Genomic DNA, 12,658 nt, shown 5'->3' on the forward strand with positions numbered 1-12,658 from the left:
CTATGCACTCATAGCAGACCAAGCATTATCTAGACCAGTGGTTCTCAAAGCCGGTCCACCGCTTGTTCAGGGAAAGCCCCTGGCGTGCTGGACTGGTTTGTTTACCTGCCGCGTTCACAGGTTTGGCCGATCGCAGCTCCCACTGGCCACGGTTCGCTGCTCCGGGCAGTGGGGGCTGCAGGAAGAGCGGCCAGCACATCCCTTGGTCCGTGCCACTTCCCGCAGCCCCCATTGGCCTGGAGTTGCGAACCGCGGCCAGTGGGAGCCGCAATCGGCCGAACCTGCGGACGCAGCAGGTAAACAAACTGGTCCGGCGCGCCAGGGGCTTTCCCTGAACAAGCGGCGGACCGGCTTTGAGAACCACTGATCTAGACCATCCCTGACAGGTATTTGTCTAACCTGCTCTTAAAAATCTCCAATGATGGAGATTCAACAACCTCCCTCGGCAAGATAGTCCAATGCGTAACTACCCTGACAGGAATTTTTTCCTAATGTCCATCCTAAACCGCCCTTGCTGCAAGTTAAGCCCATTGCTTCTTCCCCTGTCCTCAGAGGTTAAGGAGAACAATTTTTCTTCCTCCTGCTTGTAACAATCTTTTATGTACTTGAAAACTGTTATCATGTCCCCTCTTAGTTTTCTCTTCTCCAGACTAACCAAATCCATTTTTTTCAATCCTTCCTCATATGCTATGTTTTCTAGACCTTTAATAATTTTTGTTGCTCTGCTCTGGACTTTCTCCAATTTGTCCACATCTTTCCTGAAATGTGGCATCCAGAACTGGACACAATACTCCAGTTGAGGCCTAATCAGCGCAGAGTAGAGTGGAAGAATTACTTCTTGTGTCTTGCTCACAACACTCCTGCTAACACATCCCGGAATGATGTTTGCTTTTTTTGCAACAGTGTTACACTGTTGATTCACAGTTAGCTTGTAATTCACTATGATCCTCCCAGATCCCTTTCCATAGTACTCCTTCCAAGGCAATCATTCTCATTCTGTATATGTGCAACTGATTGTTCCTTCCTAAGTGGAGTACTTTGCATTTGTCCTTATTGAATTTTATCCGATTTACTTCAGATCATTTCTCCAGTTTGTCCAGATCATTTTGAATTTTAGTCTTATCCTCCAAAGCACTTTCAACCCCTCCCAGCTTGGTGTCATCCACAAACTTAATAAGTGTACTCTCTGTGCCATTATCTAAATCATTGATGAAGATATTGAACAGAACCAGATTTACCCCCATGTCGAAATTTGTCAATAAATAGTTCACTGGATCTGCCAATTGCAATTATTTATGGTTTGGCTCAGTAGGGAAAAAAACCAACTTGTTGCATGAACTTCTATAAGATGTAAATCTGTGAATAATTTGATGAAGAAGTCAAAGAGATTTTAAAAAACGATAGGATGAGATAGTAAAAACGGCATGAATATTAAGTAAAAAAAACCTCAGGCTTACAAGACCAAAACATGCAGAGTTAAGTCATCCACTCCGTGCTTTACTCAGCAAATATCACAGGCAAGTGGGTGATTTATATATATTATATAAAAACATATGTTGTCATTAGGAACTGAGAATTCTCAGATGCGAAGAGGATAATGAAGCAAAGCTAATCCTGACACTTGGTTCAAACTAACTGGCTGTGATATCTTTTTGAACATTGCTAGCTATCGTTTTTTGGTACAAACTGCTATTTCCTAATTAAATGTTATTCTGCACTCCATCAGGCAAAAGGATCATATGTTTTGAATGTGAAAATCATGTGTAACATACACAGGAGACAAATATAAGTGCATAGTTTGGTGTAAAGAGTTTAGTGGCATGTATTTAGGATGCTTAGTTACAAAAGATAAAGTGAATCATCTCAAATGAATGCTAACACAGAGGCTTACCCTGCAAAGACTTACGTACATGCTTAACTATATGCACTGTGAGTAGTCCCACTGAAGCGGAAAGCTAAGCATGTGTGTAAGTCTTTGTGGGGTTGGGGCCCTAGTCTTTTTTCTACATCATTTTGTGTTTTGTTTAATGCCACACAATAATTTCTTAGAGCAAACTCTTTTAGGAATGGGACAGTTCTCAATTTTTATTGATGCTATTTTTCAGATATCTGTGCCTCTGCTTGAAAACCCTGTGCTTCGTATCATGAGTCCAAGATACATTTTAAACCTCTAATTATAATCTAAAATAGCTTTTCTAAACACATTCTGTCATGATTTATAGTTCAATATCATGGTCTACCAGAGCTAAATACAAAAGATTTAACATGATTGGAAAGGGGGCGATTCCTAGCTCTCCAGTGGTATATAGTACCTATTTCTAGCTCTGAGGGCTTGTGAACTATTGCCCTTTAAACATGTTAATGGTCCTAGACTGAATACTGCTTGTCCTCCTCAGAAATCTATAGTTAGGAGGAAATTCTACAGTCTGGGTTAAATAAAAAAATTCTCAAGCTTGGCGTTTATAAGAAGAAAAGTGCTGTTTGAAAGCTACATAGGTCCCTATCCCATATAAACTTATTCATGTACTTAACTTTAATGTAATTTTAAGTTAAGTTTTCACAGGCATCCTCCTCACCCTCCACCCCTTTTCTAAGCATCCAATTTATAGGCCTTCCTCACAGGATCTCTTTTAGAGGAGGGGGAAACTGAGCTGAGGCTAAATACTTGTTCTCAGGGAAACTGGTAGTGCCGCTACAATCTGTCACAATTGTATATAGTATAAATCAAATTTTTTGGATCTACCATTGGCAGGCAGACTAAAAAGCCTTCTCATTCATACTAATGCTGCCACACACAGAGACAAATAATAAATGATCTCTAAATATATAATTCAGTTAATTATAGTCCAGTTGGCATACAAGGAATTTATTTACATGGTATATGTTTGTTTATGTGGTTTTTCAAATCCCTTCTTCCTTAAGGTTTTATATGTATGCACTGTATAATTCATGGCGTACAGTGCTGCTTTAGGAAGCACTAGCTATATCCCAAGAGGAAGCTGCCCCACATTCTGTGCTTTGCCTCAATATGTTCATTGGACCAAGATTTAGGTACTGTAGGCTCTTGTCTGCACACAACTACTGTAGATAACGCCAGCAAACAAGACAGCTGTTCTTTCCATTACAGTTAAGAGTATGATCTGAACTGCATCCAAGTTCTGCAAAGAATTTTTTTCCAGTCTAATCGAACTGGCTGACAATAATCTATTATAAACTGTGGCTACTCTTGACCACAACTCCTCTTTTACAAATAAGATTTAGCTGTATTATAGTCAAAGAAAATCAGATTTAAAGACTTTATTTCTTACTTCTCGTTACGACAGTTGAAGACATAGAAATAAATTTCCTGCCATAATTTTTTATTATAAATTCAAATCCAAGTTTTGTTAAAAAGAAACAAACAAGGTGTTATGGATGATAGTGTGTTAGGCAGGGATATACAGGATACAATACTGTGTATTAACTAAATGTGTAAGAAACTCCTAAATTCAAAGTCAATCTCAGATATTTCCTGCTCTTTAAAATTATGCTACATTACCCTTTGTGTGGATGTTGAGTTCATTAAGTATTTTAAATATAAACAATATCTTCTCTTTTGTAAATATGACAAAGAAATCCACAAATGCAAATATCTAGCCACACACCTAAAGGTAAAAACAATGAGGAGTCCTTGTGGCACCTTAGAGATGAACACACTTATTTGGGCATAAGCTTTTGTGGGCTAAAACCCACTTCATCAGATGCATGGGTTTTAGCCTAAGGTGCCACAAGGACTCCTCGTAGTTTTTGCTGATACAGACTAACGCGGCTACCACCCGGAAACCTGAAACCTAAAGGTGTACTTGTTATAGGTGGGTCTTGGGGTTTTGATTTGTTTTTTAATTTTACTAATACTTTGGAAAGTACTGGTTATAAAAGCTTATTTAATCCATCAGATCATTAGGTTCAAATGTCATTGTTCCTGCTTTCACTGCTGTGGAATAGCTTTTACAGTTACTGGTGTTTGAAACAGAAACTTTTACTCTTAAGCTTGCCAGCAACATGACTAAGGCTTTGTTGACACTAGCACTTCTGTCAGCAAAACTTTTGCCAGTCAGGGGTGTGAGAAAACACATCCCTGACCAACATAAGTTTCACTGACAAAAGCGCCGATGTGAACAGCGCTATGTTGGTGGGAGCGGCTATACAGGAGGCCTGTGCTGCTGTATGGTCCGTAGTGTAGACTTAGCCTTAGGCTTAATTGCTTAATTAATTTACTCTAAAAGAATCAGGAAGCAAGAGCCTTCTTCAAAATCTTCTGACTGAGACATAAAAGAGTCTTTGCAGCACAGAGCACACAAGGTTACAATATGTAATTAATTAAATTGTCAAATTTGGGAAGAGCTTGTAAGATGTTAGGTAGTACAGAGAGTAACTAGAATTTTCAGTGTGGTCAGTTAACTAGTTGCCAATCACTAGAGCAGACTTAATCAATTAACCATGGTCAGGGTGAAAGTAACATAAAGCACTTACGAAGGGGCGGGGCCTCAGGCAGAAGGGCCAGCTCATCCGCACTGCCTGGCCCCCGCTGCACGGGGCTCCAGCGGTGATTTAAAGGGCCCAGGGCTCTGGCCGCTGCCAGAGTAGCAGCAGCGGTGGCCGGAGCCCCTGGCCCTTTTAAATCGGGGCCCCAGGGCAGCTTCTCCTTTTGCTCCCACTCTGCCCCCGTCGACAGCCCGGGGGAGGGCAAATGGACAACGACATTAAAGCACTGCCACGGCAGTGCTTTAAGCAGGGTCCTTTGCCATGGCAGCGCTTTAATGTCGCCGTACCGTTAGCATCCTGCCCGTATCCACTTCCCCCCGTGCTTGTGGAGAGGGAGGAGCTGATATGGGAGTCTATACCCATCACTACCTGGATTTTTCAGATGCATGTCTTCTTTGTGCTAGCAGCCCTGTGCAAAGTTGCTGCATCAAGACCATGAATCTAGCTCAAAGCCTTCTAAAATTAAGGTCTTTCCGGTTGTTAAACATTATTGTGGCAAGTAAAAGTTTATCATCTGCTGCCCTCTGGTGGACATTTTGAGAGGTTACTTTGAAGAGTCGGTCCTGTGGAAGCTCTGCTTTGGAAACATTAGATGATTAGAATGAAGTATTGTTGCTAAGGCCTTGTCTACACTACAGGGAAAATGCGATCTAAGCTATGCAATTTGAGTTTCGTGAATAGCATAACTCAAATCAACGTAGCTTAGACCTACTTACCGCTGGGTCCACACTACGTGATGTCAACGAGAGACACTCCCGTCGACTCCCCCTACTCTTCTCGACCCAGTGGAGTACAGGAGTCAATGGGAGAGTGATCAGTGGTTGATTTAGTGGGTCTTCACTAGACCCGCTAAATCGACCTCTGATGCATCGATCGCTGCTCATTGATCCCTGGTAAGTGTAGACAAACCCTAAGTGCTAAATAAAATGTTCATCTCTTTGCAAATCTTTTTTCACATCTTCCTCCTCTTAGCTCCATGCATGCTGTCTCTAGCTGTCTGACTACTTCTAGCTATTAGAGAGACAAAGTGGGTCAGGTAATATCTTTTATTGGACCAATTTCTGTGAGTGAGAGAGAAGTTGGGCCAATAAAAGCTATTACCTCACCCACCTTGTCTCTCTAATATCTTGGGACCAACATGGCTACAACTACACTGCATAATTCTAGCTATATCTAGGCAGGTTTCTTCTGGTTAGTTTCTGACACACTGATTCTCTTCAACCAACTCCCTCTCTCTTGCTGTATATGTATTAATAGATATTTATACACACCAAATATGAACTGGTGATATCCATGTAATATGTTTATCATACACCTTTATGAAATCATCTGCACTCCAGCCTGATAATCTATCTCTTCCATTACTACTACCGACATGCTAGGCCTCTTAGTAGCTTCACATCGTTCCCATTAAAAAATAAAATAAAAAAAATCACCAGAAAATGGATTCTCCTATCCCTCTCATGTGTAATTCCCCATCCAAATAACACTTGTCTATGGTGCTGGATGCTGTAAAACAAGAATTGGATTTAAGGTCTGATATCTTGCAACATCTATGTACATTGTAAAGGGAAGATTCATGCTGTTTCTTCTAACCTGGCAAGGTTCTATGATATTGGACCTTAAAATCACAACATTATTGTGCACAGAAAAGCTACTTAAATCATATTTGGAGTTTTCTAAAATGTGTTAGTGTGGAGAATAAGGGAAATATCTGTATTTTTTTATAAATATCATGTACACCTCAATTCACCTGGCTGATATTATGCTGCCTGACTGCATAGAGTTAAATCAAAGGAGGCGGTTAAGGGGAAACAAACAGGAAACAAAACAATGGAAAAGATAAGGTTCAGTGAGAGAATACTAACGGTCTTTGATGAAACAGTGGGGAAGCTATTGATTGGGGGATAACCCCAGCCTGACTCCAGAGAGGCTGGCAACAGTTTATTTTTCCAGGACTCAAATCTAGGATCAACGGGTACTAAAGCCTTGAAGATCCTGGGCTAGAAGGAAGGGATAGGGGGAGTGAGCAGCAGCGACTGAAATGCTTACAGAGAAAGAGAGAGTGCATACTGCAGCAGGGCATCCTGCTTTTCCCAGCTAGAAATTGGAGTAGCTGGGCTGAAGGGAACTTATAGAAGCCTGCAAGGAAGGATTAGTGTATATGCTGTTTTCCCGCTTTGCTCTGTGTGCTATATATCTTTGGGTGAAGAAATAAATAATGCTTTGTTTTGAAGTTAGAGTTAGGAGAAGCTGCTTTTTGAGTCATTTTAATCAGCTGCTGTCACAGGCTACTGGAGTAAGGCCTGGCCTACACTACAGAGTTAGGTCGACGTAATTACTCATAAGCGTAACTCTGTAAGGGTATACAGTAAAATGTAGCTCCCACTGATGTAAGTCACCGACTACATTGACTAAGGCTATGTCTACACTATGGACCTTAAGGCAGCACAGCTGTACCACTACAGCTATGCCACTGTAAGGTCTCTTGTGTAGCCAGTCTTTGCTGGCAGGAGAGAGCTCTCTTGCTGGCATAATTAAACCATCCCTGCTGACATAGCACTGTCCACACCTGCACTTTTGTTGGTGAAACTTATGTCGGTCAGGGGTGTGTTTTTTCACACAAGTGGGGAGCTGCCAGACTGAGATCCAGTCTCAGGGTATGTCTACACTGCAGTATGTGACCCAAGTATGTACCTACAATCCTGGGCAGGATTGTACTTGGGTGGCTAGCCCATGTTGCTGCAGCTACACTGCTATTTTTAACTTAGCTTGGTAGGCCTGCATGGGCTGCAATTGCACCTTCCAGTTGCTGTGTAGACATACCTCCAGAGTGGTTGAACCATGTGGCCCTACCCACCACAGAGAGAGAAGAAGCCAGGCCTGTCAGTAGAAGGGTCCACTCAAGGAGGACAAAATGGAATTTAAAGCATAGCTTGCCCTGTGATTGTGACAATTAGTTATAAACTTTCCCACTCTCTCAAAATCTTGTACAGTTGGATTTATGATTAGGACCCTACCAAATTCACAGCCATGAAAAACACATCACGGACCATGAAATCTGGTCTTTTGTGTGCTTTTACCCTATACAATACAGATTTCAATACAGACCAGCATTTCTCAAATTGGGGGTCCTGATCCAAAAGGGAGTTGCAGAGGGGTCACAAGGTTATTTTGGGGGGTGGTCGCAGTATTGACACCCTTACTTCTTTGCTGCATTTAGAACTGGGCAGCCCGAGAGCGGCGGCTGTTGGCCGGGCACCCAGCTCTGAAGGCAGCGCCCTGCCAGCAGCAGCACAGAAGGCAATACCATACCATGCCACCCTTACTTCTGCACTGCTGCCTTCAGAGCTGGGTGGCCAGAGAGTGGCGGCTGCTGACTGAGGGGCCTGCTCTGCAGGCATCAGTGCAGAAGTAAGGGTGACAATACCATACCATGCCATCCTTACCTCTGTGCAGCTCTGCCTTCAGAGCTGGGCTCCCAGCCAGCAGCTGCTGCTCTCCAGCTGCCCAGCTCTGAAGGTAACACCACCATCAGCAGCAGTGCAGAAGTAAGGGTTGCAGTACCGTAAAGCCTGCTACAATAACCTTGTGCCCCCACCCCCCACTCCTTTTTCGGTCAGGACCCTTATAATTACAACAGCATGAAATTTCAGATTTAAATAGCTGAAATCATGAAATTTACAATTTTTAAAATCCTATGACCCTGAAATTGACTGCGAATTTGGTAGGGCCCTATTTATGATATTATGGCATCTTGGTGAAAGCAAATGGTGAGAGTAAAAAAATAAAACAATAGCATTTTGTAAAACAATGAAATTTTCATAAAAATAGCTTTTCTGTAAATACATCACATAACCAAACTTCCTGATGGTGTAGTGTGACAGAAAAAACTTAACTGGCCCTTTTTTGGGATTACATGCATAACTGATGTGTGGCGTTGCCACTTGGAAACAGCAGCTACCCACCCAAGTGATGTACTAGTACTTATCTGAAGTTTCTGTCTTGTTCTCCTGAACCTTAGCTTACATTCAAAAAACAAAAGTATGTCTCTCGTTATTATGGTTGTGAGAAGAATCTGAAATGTGAACCAAGTTTCTTGATACATTTGGATAAAGAACACTGAGATAATTCAAATATGCCAGACTTCCATTTCACCTTGACCTTTGTGCTTTTTCCCTCCCTCTTCCCATCCTGCCTCCTCATTTCCGCCTTCCTTTTTTTGCCTATTTGTGTATGTCTTTATTATTGTTACCCCTCCACCGAAACACATTATGTCTGTGCAATATTGTCTGACTTTATTTTGCCCAGTCTTGCAGCTTTGCATGATTGCATAAATTGATTGGCTATCCTGTGACCTGTATGGTATTTGGTACCACACAAAGCTGTACATTGTTTACCATTTTGTATTTTTAAATAATTCTTTATGAACATTAATAAAATATTAATCACACACACAAGCCGATCCTTGGAAACCTGGACAGGTGGCTACATATCCTGCTTGTTCCATGTAGGGATGGAGGGATTAATCCCCATCTTGTTGCTGTAGTGGGGTGGGGGTGTGACACCTGTTGTAGGGGAGATGAGTGAGATCTCCGCATCTGTTTAGGGGGGTCACATGCCCTAGTTGTTCTATAGCAGTGGTTTTCAAATCCTGGGTTGTGACCCAGAACGGGGTTGCAGCGGCTCTGGTCAGCACTGCCAACTGGGCTGTTAAAAGTCCTGTTGGCGGTGCTGCAGAGCTAAGGCAGGCTAGTCCCTACCAGTTCCAACATTGTGCTGCGCCCTGGAAGTGGCCAGCAGGTCCGGCTCCTAGGCGGGGTCACGGGGCTCCGCACACTGCCCCTGCCCTGAGCACCGGCTGTGGGGGAGGCGGTGCTGGCGGGCGAGAACAGCATGGAGCTGCTTGCATGCCTCCGCCTAGCAGATGGACCTGCAGCTGGCCGCTTCTGGGGTGCAGCGCGGTCCGCGGTGCTAGGACAGGCGGGAAGTCTGCCTCTGCACCCCAGCTAAAAGAAAAGGAGTACTTGTGGCACCTTAGAGACTAACCAATTTATTTGAGCATAAGCTTTTGTGAGCTACAGCTCACTTCATTGGATAAATTGGTTAGTCGCTAAGGTGCCACAAGTACTCCTTTTCTTTTTGCGAATACAGACTAACACGGCTGTTACTCTGAAACCTGCACCCCAGCTGTGTCACCGACTGGGAGCCACTGGAGGTAAGCCTGCACCCCAATCCCCTGCCTCAGCCCAGAGCACCCCCCAAACCCAGAAACCCATCTGCACCCCAAACCCCTCATCCCCAGCCCCACCGCAGATCCTGCACCCCCAGCCCAGAGCCCTGACCCACTCCCACACCCCAACCCCCTGCCCCAGCCCAGAGTCCCCTCCCACACCCTGAACCCCTCATCCCCAGCCCCACCCTAGAGCCTGTACCCCCAGCCCAAAGCCCTGCACCCCTCCTGCACCCCAACCCCCTGCCCTAGCTCTGAGCCCCTCAAACCCAGAGCTCCTTCCTGCATCCCAAACCCCTCATCTCTAGCCCCAGCCAGAGCCTGCACCCCCAGCCCAGAGCCCTGACCCCCTTCCGCACCCCAACCCCCTGCCCCAGCCCTCTCCCACACCCTGAACCCCCCCATTCCCAGCCTCACCCTGCAGTCCTCGCCCCTGCATCCCAACCCTCTGCCCCAGCCCTGAGCCCCTCCCAGACCCCCTCCCAAACCCCTCATCCCCAGCTCCCTTGGGTCGTGGGCATCAACAGTTTCCTTCAACTGGGTTGCAGAAAAAAGGTTTGAAAACTACAGGTGTATAGGGCAGGGGACACCCCCATGGAGTGGGGGAGGGGCGCCTCGGCGACCACCCCTGCGGCGGGGCATTTCTCTGCTGGGGGTGGGGCCCTCGGGGCAGTGACGGGGTCACAAAGGGGAGAGGAAGCGGCCTGGGGAGAGACGCTGTCCTGGAGCCTGGGGAAGGAGGCCGCGGCCCCGCCCCTCTCAGGTGGGAAGCGCCGGGGCCGGGCGAAGCGGAGACTGTGAGTTACGTGTCCCCTGCTCGGGCTGGCTGGGCCGCCGCACGCGCTGCGCCTGGGACAGGCCATCCAGGGTAAGGGGACAGCTGGCCTCAGCCTGCCGCCCGTGCCTCCGTCCCTCCCTCCCAGCCGTGCCCCAGGCTCCTGGGGACTCCGCAGGGCAGAGCGGCAGCCAGTGGTAGGCAGGGGCCGCACCCGCGAGGAGGAACTTACAGAGAGCCCCCAGACTTCGGGGGTGCTGCAGAGAGCCCCCACGGCGGGAGAGTGCAGAGTAGGGTGACCAGATTAAACGGAGAAAATATCGGGACACAGGGAAGCAACCAAAAAAACAAAAACCAACAACAACAACAACAAAAAAAAAAGCGGCCGGAGTTGTCGAACCAAAAACGCCGGAGCGGCCAAAGCCGCAATATCGGGATAAATGGCCTCCTGACCGGGCAGCGGTCGGGACGCGGGAAAAAGACCTAAAAATCGGCCCTGTTCGTTTTCTATATTCAGTCATATCTGCTGACTTTAGTGTCAAAAATAAGTTTTGTTGTTTTATTTTCTGTTAGCCCATCAGCTCTGTGAACTGCTGGGCTGAGGCTACTGGATACTATTTCTAATTGTGGATCAGGAACAGAATTGTTTATTATTTATTTAGTAATCCAATCAACAACACCTTTTCAAATTTTTGAAGGTAGCCAGACTGCCCAGATGTCAGTGAGGGTCTAATTTGGCCTGCAGAACCCTTTTTACTGGTAATGGCTGCATGAGATGGAAAGAACCTATTTTGGCTCTCAGGACTGTGATAAAGTTTGTGGTTCTGGCATGTAGTGGTGGTTGGGAATCAGTATACTTTTAACTGGACACATTTGATATGGAGTCATTGAAACAATAAATATGAAAGTTCAAGATGCTTTTTTAAAAAAAAAAAAAATTTTCGGTGTGAACCACACTTTAAGGACTAGATACAATCATTCGTCTTTGACAGAGAATCTGTCCTCCACAATGCTGAAGTTCTGTGCTCTTCTGGGGTTAAATCAGACCCTTTCAGTTTTATTTGCATTATTTCCATTGCGTTTGTAGTCCACTAAATCTTTCTAGTTTCGGTACATATGGGCAGCCTACCTCTTTCTTTTTTCTTTTTCTTTTAAGACAGTATTTCTCAGATTCCTTTTAACATCTCTCCCCATCCCCCATTGGATATACAGTCTGCAGTTTTCCTGTTTGTTCTCTAATCATTGAGCTTTGCAGTACAAAGTTAATTATATTGCTGTGATGTTGCAGTTCTGAAGTAGGTCAGTTAGGTTACATTGGAATTTACTAGAGAAAAAACAATCATTTTGACGTTGTCAACCAATAAATTTACTTAAATACACATTCTAAAAGTGGCTGTCCTGTAGTAACATCTCTTATTCCTTCTTTTTTGTGGTCATGGATTACTGGGGTCATTTTTTCAGGCCAGTGAATGGTCTGTTACTCTGTACAAAATGTCTTCTGTGGGTGTGTTATTTTCTGCTCTGATAAATTTGATGTTTGCCAAACCAGTTTAAACTTGATGTTTACTTTTTATATAAAAAGAAGTAAATAATACATAGGTCTTGATTTCCACATTGACTAATGATTTTTTAGGTATCTCAATTTTGGCGATTTTGGGACACCTTAAAGGGGACTGATTTTTCAAGGATGGATTCTTAGTACTTTAAAATCAGTCGCCTTAATAGTATTTCTCAGATGGGCACTACCAACTATGATAGTGATTGTTTTCTTTTTTGTTTGCTATGTGAGCACTTGTTCATAAAAAATCCATCTGAAACCACTAATTTGTTTCAAATACTCTAATGAAGAGCCATCAGATGATGATAATTTTTAGTTGCTCCTGACCTGGCTGGATTTGAAGTAGTGGACTAGAAACAAGTTTCCATATCCCATTAGCAATCCCCTAGCTGTATAGACTTTGGATTTAGGTTTTTGTTTTATTTTCATCCATCTCTTGGTGAAGAGACCATTATTTAATTCAGTTCTGTCAAATAGATTAAAACTTCCTTTTTCATGATATTAAAAAATGTCTTGCAAACTCCCTGTTTTTAAAAAGCTTCACCCCTGTATTTAGGTATGATAAGGA

General features: G+C 44.2%; 1 protein-coding gene across 9 annotated transcripts in view; it reads left to right on the forward strand.

Moving 5' to 3' along the window:
• Positions 1-12,658, forward strand: part of KYAT3 (kynurenine aminotransferase 3) — a 60,659-nt gene that overhangs the window by 16,161 nt on the left and 31,840 nt on the right. Inside the window, exon 1 of one of the 9 annotated variants that reach the window (XM_074961376.1) lies at positions 10,453-10,625. The exons of 7 other annotated variants lie outside the window; for them this stretch is intronic. The gene's annotated coding sequence lies outside the window, so the exon portion shown is untranslated. Of the gene's footprint in view, positions 1-10,452; positions 10,626-12,658 lie in introns of those variants that run through there. One more of the 9 variants, XM_074961371.1, reaches the window with a different exon arrangement.

Source organism: Natator depressus, chromosome 8 (genome assembly GCF_965152275.1).
Source record: "Natator depressus isolate rNatDep1 chromosome 8, rNatDep2.hap1, whole genome shotgun sequence".
NCBI classification, from domain to species: domain Eukaryota; kingdom Metazoa; phylum Chordata; order Testudines; family Cheloniidae; genus Natator; species Natator depressus.